The sequence below is a fragment of the Miniopterus natalensis genome, chromosome 17, assembly GCF_054644295.1.
Source record: "Miniopterus natalensis isolate mMinNat1 chromosome 17, mMinNat1.hap1, whole genome shotgun sequence".
NCBI classification, from domain to species: Eukaryota; Metazoa; Chordata; class Mammalia; order Chiroptera; family Miniopteridae; genus Miniopterus; species Miniopterus natalensis.
In genome coordinates, this window is record NC_142097.1 from 25,001,471 (window position 1) to 25,013,988 (window position 12,518).

Below are 12,518 nucleotides of genomic sequence, written 5' to 3' on the forward strand. Positions count from 1 at the left end.
TGCCTCCCCCTGCCCACAGAAAAACTGAGAAAAGAAAGGAAAGGAGGGAGGGAGGAAGGAAGGAGCCATAATTTGGGTGGGAGCGAATGGGTCAGAGAGGGTAAAATACACAAGGATGAAGGTTTGTGTTGGCACTACTACTAACACCTTATAGGTAAGAGGGTTGGGAAAGATGTTCCGTTTGCCTTTTCTCAGGCAGAGAGGAACAGCAGTAGTGTGAAGTCACCTTGACCTGGCTGCCTGGAAGGCTGTGAGCAGGGTATCTCGCTTGGCGAGCACTGATAACTCTCATTCTCTTCCATACTTACTGTCCCCAGCATTTTGTCAGCACCTGTCCCTGTCCCTACCACTCCTGGTAAAGTCCTCTGGCCCCAGGCAATGCAAAGCTAATGAAAGCTGTTGGGAGAGGAGCTAGGGAAGAAGGGATGACTGAGGGTGGCACTCAGGATCCAGGCAGGAATGGGGGTGGTTTGCTGACCCAGGGCCCCCGCCTGGCCTCCTTGGCAGCCTCAGTACCTCCTCACTTCACTTTAACGCTAATTGGAGATTTTAATCTGCGCTGCTGCTCTGCTCGGGGTGCTGGGGGGAGCGCCAGCTGTGCAGTAATTCCAGCAGCACCGACTGTTTAATCAAGCTGTCCTCCTGGGGAGGGGCCCTCGGGCATGGGGGTAGGAGGGAGGAGGAGAACCTCTGTCATCTCCCTTAGCCTGTTCAGCCTGGAAGAGCTTCATGGAGACTGAGGATCAACTGTGGGGTACCTCATCCCCATAAGGGCTCCATGGCCACCTGAATCCCTAGCAGAGCCATTACACAGTATGAGGTCAGTATGAGGCTCATGGGCCTCCCTCCCCATCCTGTTTTTTTGACACCATTTTTGGCCCAGAGCCCTGGAATGTCCCGAGGTATCCTCTACCCACTCAGGCTACAAACATCTACCAGACCATCTTGAGCTCTGGGGGCTGAACTTTCCCACTCTCTGTCTTCTCGGTCCTCTCTCCCACACTCTCTCACTAACAAAGATACTTCTCTTAAAACAACTGTAAGAGATTTTTCTCTCTGAAAAGCACAGGTACTTTCACCCTCTGGCCTAAAATGTAACTGTCTTAGAGGCGGGGAGATTGGAGTGGCCAGCTGAAGGCTGCTATACCATGAGGGAGAGAAGCACCTGTGCAAGGTGTTCAGTGCCTAGAGCTAGGGGGCTTCCCCAGTTCAGCTGGGACATACTACTGAGATATCAGGTGACTAGGGCAAAATGTTCAGGGTTGCAGGCCATTTTTAAGGAAGAACAAGTGGTATTTATAATTCTTTTGGATTCTTAGGCCCCAGTCTCAGGCTCTCTTGGGATCTTTCTGACCTCTCTCTGTCTTGGGAAAGGATGCCCTCATTGCCCAAACCCTATCTGCTAAGGGGCAGGAGCTTTAATTGGTCAGCAGCACCCTCGTGTGGCAGACACCAAGACTGCAGCTGCCCAAGTGGCCCAGCAGCTTTGGGGCATCAGCCAGGTTGACAGACAGGTGGGCAGGGTTATAAATGTTGGTGTTCTCTGTGCTATCAATGTACCCCATGCATACTTATTGCTCGACCACTGCCAGGGGCATTTCCTGCTTTCTAACACCTGCCCTGTCCCTCCATCTATCCCATCCTAACTCCAACTCAAGGTATGTACCTATAAGGGGAGGGAGCCCCTTACCCAGAGCTGGCACCTGTTTAAGCCTGCTGCTTGTGCTGTCTGGATTGCAGGCATGAAAGAGGCTCTGCTGAGAGAGGAGACCTAAGGTCAAAAGGGTAAACTGATGTCACCTCCAATGGCAGGCGAGGCTCTGGCACCCCTGCCAACTCTCTATAGGCACCAGACAAGAGCTACTATCTGAGCTCAAGATAGAGTATCACCTAGTGGTGGATTCTGCCTTACAGCAATCCATTCTCCACTCCCTGAGGAGGCATGGGAATGAATAGAGAGAGAATCTTCAGAGTCTGAGATCCTATCCTCACAGATAAAACACCTTTCCTCAAAAGATCCAGAAACTCTCTAAGTATGCCAGGCCCCCGAGCAGAATGCACAATTGGGGCTTAGACTTCTAGCCCCAAAAGAAGGGCTGCCTGTTTTAGACGTTTCCCCTCCAGTGTCAAATACCATCTGCTTACTGGTCACTTCTTCCCACAACCCCTAAATGGGAAAAATGGTTCTGAACCACAGAAAGGGGATGGAGATTTAACAGGAAGTTCTCACTAAAGATTAGGGTCGGAAGCCACGCAGGCAGAGAACTGAGTCACTAAGGGCTTCCTCTTGTTGAAGATATTTCACAACAGAGAGAAATACTCGGGGTTGGTGAGCAGGGAGAGGAGCACACCTACCTGGCAGCAGGAAGGGTGGAGGTAAGTACTGGAGGCTGGTCACCTGCCCAGTTCTGGACATTGAGGATGGAGAGAAGCACCCTGTAGGCTTCTACTTTTGGTGTCTAGCACAATGTTTGGATAGGTGGATCTCACATCTAACCTGAGGAGGTAGAGAAGCTGATAAGAGGTAGTAAGAAGGGACAGCATTGCCCTATCCTGACTTAAAGGGAGAGAAAATAGCTTTTTGGGAAGAAGGCAGGGCTATGTGTATGTGAGGTAGTGGGTGAGTGGAGCAGGTGTTGCAGAGGAAAAGCTGAGAGTAACTGACATCAGCATCCCACTGTAGAGGAATATCCATTAGCACAGCTGGCCAAGAGAAAAGAATAGAAATGAAATGACTGTCGATGTTAATAAAGGGAGTTACCCGCTCTAGCCAGGAGGGAGAAATTGTTAATCAGAAGGTAGGATACCATAATAGGGTCAAACAAAAAGCTAAGGAAACACCTCTGGAGATCTTTGGGAAAATGTGTGTGTGTGTGTGGTGTGTGATGTGTTAGTCCCTTACAAAAGCTGACCTCTGATTAATCTTAGGTCCCTACCTGGCTTTAGTCTGTGAAAAACACTGAATTTTCTAGGGCTCCATGTATCAGGTGACTGATGGACATCACAAAATTCCTCAGGGGCCATCCCTCCTGCTGCTACGGCCACCTGTAAAAGAAAATGACAGGATATATTAGACATGAGACAAGGGACTAGACACCAAAGAGGGTCTCTGGTTTTTTACCTAGGAGCATGGCTTTGGTAGGTTACAGTAATGATGACAGTCACCATTCTTCCAATTTTCTCCAACCTGAACATGAAGCCCAGAAATATTCATGAACCTTAAATATTTTCCCAGAGAGAGTTTTAGTCCTACCTCCAGGGAACTAGTTCCCAGTCTGATAAAGTAAAAACCACGGTTCCTATATTGAAGGGGTAAATTAAGAATTCAATAGAAATAGAAGCTGTGAAATTCCAAATTATAAAAGGCAATGAAGGTTCAGGGTGAAAGCAGTTAATGCAAGAAGGTGATTGGAGAAGGCCCTTTAGTTTCAGATAAGATCAACAGCTTGAACTCAAGTTTCTCTTGTCCAAAACTGCTTCTTCAAGAAGAACTTGGAGGCAAAAAAGCAAAGGTCCTGCCTGGCAGGGCGTGGCTCAGCGGTTGAGCATCAACCTAGGATCTGGGAGATGGCGGTTCGATTCCAGGTCAGGGCACATGCCCGGGTTGCGGGCTCGATCCCCAGTGGGGGGCGTGCAGGAGGCAGCCGATCAGTGACTGTCTTATCACTGATGTTTCTATCTCTCTCTGAAATCAATAAAGATATTAAAAAAAGAAATTTCCTGTGAGACAGAAAAGATGTTTGCAGGACAGCAGACACGATGGAGTTATAGTACGCAGGTCTATCATACATTCCCTAGATCACCGATTTTTAAGCCTTTTCACTTCATGGCACATAAACTAATTACTAAAATTCTGCAGCACACCAAAAAATATATTTTTTATCAATCTGACAAATAAAATAGGTATAACTTTGATTCATTCACACCAATGGCAATTGTTGTGTTGGCTGTTATCATTTTTTAATTTAACAATCTAAGGGGAAAGAGGTCAGTGCCCCTGACTAAATAGTCAGGTATTGCATGTTTTAAATATTCTTGCGGCACACCAGTTGAAAATCGCTGCCCTAGGTAAAGATAAATTTGCATGCGGACCAACTCCACATTCCTCCTATGCTGTCAGTTAGGGTGTGATGGAGAAAATGTAAAGGCTTTGTACTAGGATCTATTTATTTGTCATCAGCAATGTTCATCTTGCAGACCTGCTGCCCCTCTGACCTGGTCACATAACTCTATCTCTAAGTAGCCAAGTGGTGCCTTTCTCCCTCCAAGATTCTGCTTCCAGTTTAGGGACCCTTCAGCATTCCCCTCTCTGATCATCAGTGACTCCCAGGGTCAGATGCATAAGCTTTGGAGGGACTTATAGATATATCTAGGGGAGGTCCAAAGAAGGGAAGGCAGTCTCAGCATCAGAGTAAGATGACTTTAGAACCTGCTGTGCCTGTGAGCCCACTGAGCACACTCTTTAGGGCTTAGGTCACTGTGGAGCACCACAGCGAGAGAAAACCAACAGCTCAAAACTCTACATAAATAATAAAGTTCCCCACCCCCAATTTCTCTTTAAGAGAACATCCCATTTTACTCAGAGTTCTATAATCCCCCCATCTCATTCAGAGACTCCCCTTAGTTTCCCAGCAGGTGAGATGTGTTTTGTTTCCCCCTTCCTTCTGATTTTGCTTTTTAATATAGCTGTATTGTAATGCAAAGAAGCCTGAATGGAGATGTAGGGTAAATTCCTCACATTGCCTCAGAGGATCTTTTCTGGCTATCCAACCCCCAGAGATGGTGGCAAAGTGCTCCTCTAACTTGGGGTAACTCTGATTGCATTAGGATCTTTGGCCATGGCTGCTACTTGCTTCCCAATAAACTAGAACCCTTAACTCTAAATAAAAATTACACTTGTATAATTTGCATGTCATTGAAATGTTAGTTTTTGAGGTAAAAACATATAAAGCCTCTTCTCAGTTTTTCTGCTAATTTTTTCATATTTCCCTTTCCCCCTCTCCCCTCAAAATCTAACAGCCCTACCTTCCATTCCTAAGAAAGCTCAGGGCTCTCAGGAGTTGGTGATTTTAAAGCTTGGGGGCTCTATACTCAGATTAAGATTCTGGCCTCTTGGATTCTAGTCTTGGCTGGCTGCCACTACCTACCTCACTATGAAACTGTGGACAAGGCACTTCTCTTCCCTAAGCCTCAGTTTCCAACTCTGTAAACTGAGAGGTTGAATTAGGTGATCTCTAGGATCCCTTTCTAGCTCTGGCCATTTATAATTCTATAAGGGAAAAGACATAAGTATCTTTCCATCAGGAAGTGAGACATTCCTGCCCTTAGCACCCTTTCTCTGGGCCAGTGCAATAAGAAGCTCCCCTGTAGCTGCCTGTCTTCCTCATGCTAGCTTAACTAGGGGACAAATAAGTGAGTTGGGAGGCCTTCTTTTAAGTGCCAAACTCCTTCAATTATGAAGATATTAAGACGGTGATCTAACTCTAACCATGAATCTTGATAAAGCAGGTAGGAAACAAGGCAGGTATAACGGGCAGGAAAGGGTATAATAAGCATGCCCCTCACAACACACAGCCTGAACTAGTTAAGAGTCTGAGCACACACTTGGCTTTGCCCTAGAGAGCCCCATATGAGTAGTGGCTGCTTATCCAATACAACTGAGTGTGGGCATGTGTAAACACATTCAGAGCATCAACATAAATGTCCAGTCAATGCACGTATACCCATTCTCTCTACTCTAGGCCTATATATGCCTTGTAAGAAGCTATGGTAGGAGGAAACCAGATCCCAGTCTTCCCCCTCCCCAAAGTCAGAAAGGAAGAGACAGTGGAGACAGGAGCTACTTGGCTTCCTATAAATTGTTTTGTCCTTCCTCACAGCTGCAATCAGATGTAAGGGCTCCCGCAGGCCTTGTTCTGATCTGCTGCAGGCGATGGAGGGTTTTTGAAACGAAGAGGACTTGGCTGCAGCCCCGTTTCAGCTGCCATTGGGGCTGGCTAATGGGCTCATTCGGGAAGACCCCCGCCTGCCGCACTAAAGAGTCCCCCGCCGACCCCCTCCCCAGTCCCAACCCAATTAATAAATGGGGGCTCCCACTTTATGGCTCTGGGAGCAGGAACCAGAGATACAAATGACCCCCAGGGAGGGACAGAAAAAGGCCTTCCAAGAATCAAGCCAGAGAATTGTGCATCCACAGGCACATGCTGCCACAGGCTAGTCACATCCCATTTTCAAAGCATTAAAGGGGAAGAAACTGGAAAAAACAACAACTGTATTTTCTTTCCCAGATGTGGAGTGGGATAGCATCTTCAAGTCTATGGGCACATCCCAGCAACTCTTTTACCTGGTTTCCAGCCTGAAAAGGGCAGAGTGCAGGTGATCCTCTAGGCACACATCAAGTACACAACTATTTTCCAGGGGGAATGCCCCCTCCTAGACTCTGCAATACTGAACATACACACATCTCATCAAGTGGTCAAGTAGGAAGTAAACACTTCCTACTCAACAACAAAGCAGGTACCACTTTCCAAGCTCTCATCACCAGCAACAGCATAAATATGTCCTGGGGTCATCATCTTCAGGCTATATTTTATCCCTCCCCTCACATCCAAACTATCATCAAGCCTTGCTAATTCCCATGGACACACTTCCTTTCTTCTCATTTAGTCTTACTCTAGTGCAGGCCCTCAGGGCTTTATATCTGAACCAGAAAAATGATATCCTAGGCAAGCTTTCCTGCTTCCTTCACCCAATACAGCTGCAAAAGTCTTCAACATCATATCCATCTCATCATGCTCTGCTGTTACTACTTACCAAATCAAATTTAAATTCCTCATTTGGCTATAAAGATTGTTCCTCTGACTTCATTTCCTAACACTCCTTTCCCGTACCACCCTGACTAGTCCATTCACGCCCTCTGCACAAAACAAAGATAAAACCTTCTTCCATAAGTTTTCCCCATAACCTTCTCTCTCTGTTCCATGTTCCCTACCTTCATTACCTTCAAAGAATCTTTTTTGGTTAACTCAATTTTTTTCCGATTATTCCTTTACTTTGGATCCCCATTACTAATTTATTTTATAATCTGACTTAATAAATACCAACTCCCCACTTCCCACCCAGGTATGAGACTTATCTCACCCTAGACCCAGAAGCTTCCTAAAGGTGGGGCCCTCCCCTAATTTCCCCCCAGAAGTTGCCATGTACTCAGGACATGCCTCGGCTAATGACTTTACTGCTCCCCACTGAAAGAGCCCCTGTGGTATAACTCTTGGGGGTATATATCAAACAACTACAAGGAATACTTTCTTATTCTCAGTGTCCATTTTCAGGCTGTCACCTGCCCCTACCAATACTGAACTTGGCACTGAGTCTTTTCAAAATTACAAATTGTTTCATGACTTCAGTGTATTGCAAAACAAACAAAACAAACACAGCCACCAGAAGAATTTGGTTATCTCCTTGATTCATAGTATATAAACTCTATTTTCTTTGAAGACTCTTTATGATGAGAAGCCCCATTTTGTTCCCTATTTCTAAGATTAATCGTATATTCTCAGGTCATGACCTAATTTTATAGAATGCAAATCAATCCAAGAGCCAATAGTAATCTTGTTCTCTGCCTCTAGACTACTTCTGACCATCACATTTTTTGAAAGGTCTCTAGGAATAGAGAAGTTATTAAAGAGTCTCTTTCAACTATTTAGTACTTCCTTAAATTAACCTCACTCTTAAACCTGACTCTTCACTTCCTCTAGTTAGGCCCTATGTGGTTAGACAGGAAAAAGTGATCTGCCACTCCCCTGGATCTCCTACAGATGTTCAGGATAGTAAGATGAATCTGCTTTTTAATCTCTCCATCCCTTAGCTTCAAGGTGCTTAAGAATCAAGGTAATAAAAGCAAAGCTCTTAGCACAAAATTGTTTCCTGACAATGTTAGTTCCTGTTGGTTCTCCCTTCTTCCTGCCAACACCTTAGGTTTCTCCTTTCCGGGCCTGTTTTTTCACTGGCTAAAGATGGTGCTGAACTAAACTAATGTCCTTTTGTAGTTCTAACATTCTGGTTAGTTTGCTCTTCTATGTACTGCCTTTCACTTGGATCTAAAACAAAGGGCAGAGGATAATACTAGTTTCTAGGTTGACCTAAAAATACAAAAACAACAACAAAAAACCCCCATGACACTTGCAGGAGGGTTTTAAAACTCCAAAAATACAAACAGCTTTTTACTGTGATGCATCCACATCATTCCCTCCTTATTCCTGAATTTCTCTCTTGAACTACGTAGATAGCAGCACTAAGCAAAATGTCTCTATGTAAGTTATTTGCTTAATATAATCTAGGTTCCCTAGGGAAAATGTCTCCATAACATCCCCCAGACTAAGGGTTCTAGGTCCAACCTCCACCCATAAAGTTAACACTACTGTTGCTCACAGTGGTGCTTTCACGGGGCCTCCCTGAAACTGTGAACCTTTAAGGCATTATCCCCAAACTTTCACTAACCCAACCATTTCTTCCTTCCACTTATACCACTCTTTTTTTTTTTTTTTTTTTTTAAAGCAGTTATACCCTAAGTCTCTTTCTACAGCTCAGTCAGCAGACTGGTCTAGTTCTCCCCTTCTTTCCATCTCCTTCTCATATTGCTTCATTTTATGAGAACTTATGGTCCCCCAACAGAAACTGCAAATACTGATACAAGGCCAAACTCAGAAGTTCCTGAATTTATAAAAGGGATCAGGCTCCTAAGCTTTCTGTCTTTGAATTCAAGCTCTTTTCCCCATGGCCAAAAGCATTCAAAATTGCATTAACCTTGGTGAAGAGGGTTGTCTGCCTATAAGCTGATCCTCACCAAGGGTACCCTAATTAGGCAGTGTTGTAGTTCTGAGACACAGGAGGGAGAAGGATCCTCTCCTGGAGACAGCCGGTCAGATAGGCTCTTTAAAGTAAGGAAAAGGCACCCTCCTCCAAGACCCAGGCTTCCTTCTTTACTTAGCTATGACTGTTATATTGTAGCCTTTTAAAGGTCCCTCCATGCTGCCTCCTCAGGGATGGTCTGGATAAAATGTCCTTCATTCCTTTAGAACTATCAACATTACCTTCAGTATACAGCCATGGCAGAACAAAACATCCCAAACCCCATCTACTTCTAGGTCCTATGGAGCCCATGTCTAAGTCCGTTTACATCATGGCTGTACCCTCTTATTCCAGAGAAGTATGCTGCAGCTGAGGACTATATATTCAGAAAGCTTCGCTAACAACTAACCATCAAGAGTATTCGAGACTAACTTCCTATCAGCCTCTTTCTCTCAACCTTGCACTACTAATTTTTGAAATAGAGATATAATGAGACAATTCAGGGGCTAAAGCGTTTTGCCACTCTAGTGATTAATCATCAGGGCATCAAGGCAGCCCTCATCTGCTTTCTCATGGAGAGCAGGGCCCTCTTCTCACCAAGCCTTACTTCCCACAGGCACCATCTGCAACTGAGCTTAGAAATGGCAGCAGCAAAAGCAAGTCCCAGGATCTGAGGGAAGAGGAGGAAGTGAAGGTTGAGATTCCATCTTTCCTGGACCAGTGAAAAAATCTCTCATCCCCCACACAACATAAAAGCTCCTTTCACAGCCTGAGCAATAAAAAAGCATGGTTAGTTTGCTTTCTCCCTCACCTTTCACCCTGAAAGTTGAGGATCTGGAAGAGCCATTTGTCTTCTGAATGACCTCTCATTACCCTTCAAAACTGTGAAGCGGTAATCACTCTAAACACCCTGACAAGTTAAGCAACCAATACCTCTGGTAAGGCCTGAAGCATGAGAGTTGGGTAGTGAGTAGGGAGGAGAGAGAAAAATAGCAAATGAAAAAAGTAGGTGGACAGGAGATGGAGAGACAGCTGCATATAGTGACGAGTGGTCGAGTATCACTAGTAATTCCTTCAGGTGTCATACTTTCCCCAGTCTCAACCCTGGCTTGGAGTAAACTAACTTGAGAGTATTCCTAAGGCTGTAAGGAATGCTACACTTCGACAGTAAAATTAACCCAAGAGTCCAGGAACTTTCACCTTGCCTCTCAGGACAACCAGAAGACTTAGCAGTTCCATGTCTGCCTAAGAATGGTTCAATATTTACTTAGGGAACTCTCCACTTCCACTCCACCTAGCCCTTCAGGTGACTAAGTTGTGAATAGAGAAGCAACTCAATACCCCCAAAACAGTCAAGCTATGGGGCAATCTTAAATAACAATGGAAATCCCAGTTCAGCACCAAAAATATTAACTTCCTTGAGGAATTAACCATACCATACAATTAAGGATGCCAGTTGGGGAAAAGATAGTGCCTAAAAAATTTAGGCACTGAACTGTATGGTTTCTAGTTAGAAACAGCCTTGGGTGTAATACAAAAAAAGTCAAGTCCAGTTAGTTAGGTCCTCAGCCTTTAGGCCCAAAATTGAAAAGGTTGCCATTGCTATGAAGTGGAAGCAATATTCTCTAATAGGCTGAAGTTCACACTCTCAGTCATGAACTTGAATTATGTAAAGACTGAAAACGAATTCCTTTTCTCTGGAGGGTAACCAGGAACATAGGATTCCAGGAATTGGAACAATCTTGAGCTCTCCATTCTCCTCTGGATAAACGTGATAGCCCACAGGCACGGGAACATACTACTTAAACTTTGGGGATTCAAAAGCAAGCTGGCAACCCTCATCACCAGCAGTTTTTGAAAATTCAACTTCTAATTTTCTTGTTCTGGTGTACCCCTTAACTTTGTATAATTGCTCACCCCATTCCTAATTTCCTGATACCTCTATCTCCCCTCTTCCTTTCTGTCTCTTGATGGGCTTTATCTGCTCTCTGCCTACTTGTATCATAACTAGCAGGAATGCAACACATACTCCAAGAAAACAATTAGTTCTCAGTGTCCTAAACCATGAAAGAGAAGGGAAGGCAATCATCTCAAGTGGAAATAGTAAAGATTTTGGAGACAACAGGAATTTTAGCCTTATAAACAACTCTGACTCACTTCCCGGATTGGCAAAGTATCAGGAAATCTACACAGAGCTAGAAGACTAATTCCCATGCTGACCTTACTCATGGTAACATAGGACTGGTCAGGATTGGTGGTAGTGGTCCTGATTTAAGAGACTATTCTTCAGTCTAAACTCCCTTTTACTAACTTCCCTTGATGACAGTTGAGCTCAAAACCACTTACCTCTCCTTTCAGGAGGAGTCAGGGTACATGAAGCTCAACTTTTTTGATGGCCTAGGACTACCATTACTTGTGTAACTGTTTTTTACTTTAAAAAAAATCACACCTTAGTTTTCCCCAACTTTTCAAATTCTCTCATTCCTAGTCTAGTGTTTTGAAGCACCTCTTCAAACCATGAGGACTTTTTTTGGGTAGTTTATGAACCTACAGCAATTCTGAGACAAAGAACCCCTAAGATAAAGTGGAGGGAAAAAATGCCTTTTATACCTAATTGGATTTGCTCAGAGGGTACAGATTAAGAAGTAAATGCAATGGAGCAAAAGTGGTATAGTAACAGGAAATATTTAATTTTCCAATCTCCACTTTCCATTTTTATAAACTCAAAGAAAAAATTTAATATATTACAAAATATCTGTACATAAACAACGTACACCCAATGGGGGGCAAAAACGAGAGAGAAAGGAATACAGTGTCAGAAACCTGTCAGGGAGAATGAGGTGGCACCTGACACTTCTCTGATGCAGCCTTCTCTCTCAAAACCTGCTAGTAACCGTTTTAGTACTAGAACTATAGATGTATCTTGTGTGTGTGTATATATATATATATATACACACACACACACACACACACACACAAGTGACTGGGTGATGTCTATGGCATAAGCTAACAGAAGTCCTACTTACAAATTTGTGCTAACTGCCCTGCTTTTCAACATAGAGATCTGATGTCATTTGCAAATCCTTATCATTCCTATAGACAGTTGAAAAAACTAAGGAAACTGGGTCAAATTTGTTTTCAAAACCACAAAAATAACCATGGTCAAACCAGTTTTGCCTCATTCATGAACAGAATCAGATTTCTCATCTGTTCAAAATAATGTATTTAATGGACTTAATATCTCTCATGGTACAATACTTAAAACAAAACCACTTAGGAATATTATTTGAATTTGTAGTTTTCTAATAGTCAAGTTGAAATTCTGCCAAACCTTTACTTCCATCATGTTTATAGATAACACAGCTGAAAAATTAACAAATACCTTTTCTTCCTCCACACAGATTCCAGGATATTTAAGTGAGTTCCTTTTTTCCTCTGCTTTTAGAAACAGTCAAAATTACCAAACTTTTTTTTTTCATTTTAAAGGTTAGACTCCCAAAATGGGGGTCTGGGGGTGAGAATGAGATCATACATACACATACACACACACATACACTCACCCCCTTCCCTAGTAGCAGGGATGGATGAATGGACACCTAAGTATATCATTTAGAATATTTGGCATAATTAAAAATAAGGGGTTGGAAGGGGAAGGAAAAATATTATTG

The 12,518-nt window shown here is 43.7% G+C and overlaps 1 protein-coding gene across 3 annotated transcripts in view; it reads right to left on the minus strand.

Moving 5' to 3' along the window:
* The window catches only part of CDK12 (cyclin dependent kinase 12), a 71,938-nt gene that overhangs the window by 14,275 nt on the left and 45,145 nt on the right, over nt 1–12,518 (minus strand). For 2 of the 3 annotated variants that reach the window (XR_015715871.1, XR_001602416.2), the window contains exons 14-15: nt 2,937–3,045; nt 2,356–2,497 (exon numbers count right to left, since the gene is read on the minus strand). The gene's annotated coding sequence lies outside the window, so the exon portion shown is untranslated. The remainder of the gene's footprint in view (nt 1–2,355; nt 2,498–2,936; nt 3,046–12,518) is intronic. The other variant, XR_001602415.2, reaches the window with a different exon arrangement.